Source organism: Orycteropus afer, unplaced genomic scaffold (assembly GCF_000298275.1).
Source record: "Orycteropus afer afer isolate SDZICR_OR568_19922 unplaced genomic scaffold, OryAfe1.0 scaffold00874, whole genome shotgun sequence".
Taxonomy (NCBI): domain Eukaryota; kingdom Metazoa; phylum Chordata; class Mammalia; order Tubulidentata; family Orycteropodidae; genus Orycteropus; species Orycteropus afer.
The window spans coordinates 459,792-463,108 of record NW_006922461.1 but is presented as its reverse complement, the minus strand read 5'-3'; the positions used below and the strand labels follow the sequence as shown (position 1 = coordinate 463,108).

Genomic DNA, 3,317 nt, shown 5'->3' with positions numbered 1-3,317 from the left:
CATCTTCCTTCCGAGGAGTGGCTGGTGGGTTTGAACCACCAGCCTTCTGGTTAGCAGTCAAGTGCCTTAGGCACTATGCTACCAGAGCTCCTAACCACGATCATAGTTGCTTTAAAATGAAACCAAATCACAGATCATGAAAGCCACTCTAATGTTTGAAAAACAACTTCATTTTTGTAGAGTCTTCTGTTTGTCAGCTCTGTTTTATCAGAAGAAAAACAAATAAGAGTAATTTCAGTGTTTGAAATGCTAGTCTTTTAGATTACCAGCTGTTAGGTAGTTTAGTCTTTTGTTTTTAAATTTAGTTGTTACAGGCATTTAAGTGAGGAGCTTTGGTGGCACAGTGCCTAAGGCATTAGACTGGTAACTGGAAGGTTGGCAATTCCAAACCCACCAGGCGCTTTGTGGAAGGAAGATGGGGCAATCTATTTCTGTAAAGATTCACAACCTTGGAAACCCAATGAGGGTCGCTATGAGTCAGAATCAACTTGATGGCAGTGAGTTTGGTTTTTTGGTTTAGGCATTTAAGTAGTTTGTTCTTATCCAGTTGCCAGGTCTGATTAAATTTGTTGCTAAATGTGTAATAAATATTTCACTCATTAACTGCTGGTATGTAGACAGGTATATTCAGATACTTTGACCTGCACATACAATCATCATGCAGACATGGTTTTTTTTTTTTTCTGACTTAAAAGAAAATCACTGAAATTGACTTTGTTTTTGTGCCACTGCACAAATTTTGCTTCCAGGGAACTAGCACCAAACACACAAACACATACTATAACATATTAAAACTTGTCAGTAGGAATGGGAGAAGTTAGAGTTTCTCAAGGAGTAGGAATGTAAGGCTTAGAATGATATAAGTAGGATTTGAGATGTCACATGGATTTTCACTGGACCTGCTCATCTTGATCTGTTTTAGGCTTAGATTCTTGAAGGCTTTTACCATGGCATGTCATAACTGAGAGGGAAAAGCAGGGGAGACTCTGAACTAGTCATGGCTGTGTTGTAGCCAAAGGAGAATAGGATGAAATATATAAGATTCCACTCAACACCTTCTATCATTTTTTTCTCCAGAAGGATGATAATCAAGGAGCTGGGTAGAAGGGCAGCTTGTACAATGAAGTGCAATGTTCTTGGGGCAGGATATCTGCTTCCCAGTTCTGGTGATACAGTTTAGTTCATGTGTGGCTTCAAGCAGGTCATGTCACACCTTTGAGCCTTACATTGCTCTCATATAAAATGGTCCAAATTATACCTTTATGATGGGGTTATTGTGAGAATTGGTTAGGCTAATAAATGTGAAAGTACTTTGTAAACTGTGAAATGTACATTTAAGCCCTAGGTCTAATAATATGCAAATAGTTGGTTTATTTTTTCAGGATATAGTAAAATTTTGGCTCACAACACCAGTTACGGATGGAGGATGGGTAATTGTGTGTGTGTGATTTTGGAATATATTATGAATATATTTTTGGTAGCAAATTTCCATTTGTAATTTTTTTGCTTTGCTTTGTGTATTTTCCATTCCTAATATTTTTGCTTTGGCTAATATCCTGATATGAATTTATTTAATACATTCTAACTAACCATAGGGATTGTTGGTGACCCCAAAGAAAGCTGAGTGGCAAGGGGGAGCCCATCTGAGATTAAAATATTTTTGTCTTCTGGTATTTGTGTACTTTTAGTTATAGTTGATAGTATATTTATGCCCTGAATAAAGGCCCCTAAGTTTATCCCTATATTTTCTTTGATGATCTTTATGGTTTTAGGTTTCGCATTCAGGTCTTTGATACAGCTTGAGTTCGTTTTTGTATATGGTGTGAAATATGGGCCCTATTTCATTTTCCTACAAATGTATATCTAGTTTTGCCAGCACCGTTTATTAAAGAGACCATATCTTCCCTATTTAATGAGTTTTGGACCCTTTTCAAAGATCAGCTGTCCATAGGTGGATGGATTTATTTATGAGTTCTCAATTCCATTCCAGTGGTCTGTGTGTCTGTCATTTCCCCAGTACCAGGCTGTTTTGACTACCATGTTGTATAGTAGATTTTGAGATCAGGGAGTGTAGGGCCTCTTTCTTTGCTCTTTTTCAGTAGTGCTTTACTTATCCAGGGTCTCTTTCCTTTCCACATAAAGCTGGTGATTAGTTTTACCATCTCTTTAAAGAGAGATGATGGAATCTGAATTGGGATTACATTATCTGTAGATCACTTGGGAAGCACTGACATTTCATGACATAAGTCTACCTATCTATGAGCGTGGTATAGTCTCTCATTTTTATAGGTCTCTTTTGGGTTCTTACAATAGTTTATTTTTATTTTTATTGTGATGAAAATATACACAACAAGATACTCACCGGCATAACAACTTCCACATTTACAGCTCATGGACATTGATGACATTTTTCATGTTGTGCCATCATTATTGCTATATGTTTCCAAAATATTCCCCCACCATTAGCATAAACTCAATGCCCCACAAAGAAAAGTTTCCCTTTCCCCCTTGGGTTCTTGTAATAGTGTTTTGTACTTTTCTTTGTATAGATCTTTTATAATTCTGGTTAGATTTATTCCTAAGTACTTCATATTTGGATGATAATTGTAAATGATATAGCTTTTCTAGTTTCCTTTTTAGAGTTTTCTTCATTAGCATATAGGAATCTAACTGATTTTTGTATGTTAATTTTGTACCTTGCCACTTTGTTGAAACTATCAATTGGTTCTAGTAATTTTCTTACTGTGCCTTTGGGATTTTCTCCTATATAGATCATATTATCTGCAAATAGAGATAGTTTTAGTCCTTCTTTGCCAATTTGAATGCCATTTATTTTCCTTTCTTGCCTTATTGCTCTGGCAAGGACTACCAATACATTATGGAATAGAAGTGGTGATAAAGGGCATCCTCGACTGGTACCCGTTCATAAAGGGAATGCTTTCAGTCTCTCCCCTTTGAGAATAATGTTGGCTGTTGGTTTTGTATATATGCCCTTAATTATGTTGAGGAATTTCCCTTCTATTCCTATTTTGTTCAGCGTTTTTATCAGGAATGGGTGTTGGATTTTGTTAAATGTCTTTTCTGCTCAGTTGATATGATCATGTGGTTCTTTTCCTTTTTTTTAATTTATGTGGTGGATTATGTTGATTGTTTTTCTAATGTTGAACCATCTTTGCATACCTGGTATGAATTCCACTGGATTCTGTGTATTATTTTTTTGATATGTTGGAGTCTATTGGCTAGAATTTTGTTGAGAATTTTGCTTCTATGTTCATGAGAAATACTGGTCTATAATTTTCTTTTTTAGTGGTGTCTTT

At 35.9% G+C, this 3,317-nt stretch overlaps 1 protein-coding gene across 1 annotated transcript in view; it reads left to right on the top strand.

Annotated features, from left to right (window-relative positions):
• Positions 1–3,317, top strand: part of SLC9A7 (solute carrier family 9 member A7) — a 111,959-nt gene that overhangs the window by 15,413 nt on the left and 93,229 nt on the right. The window lies entirely within an intron of this gene.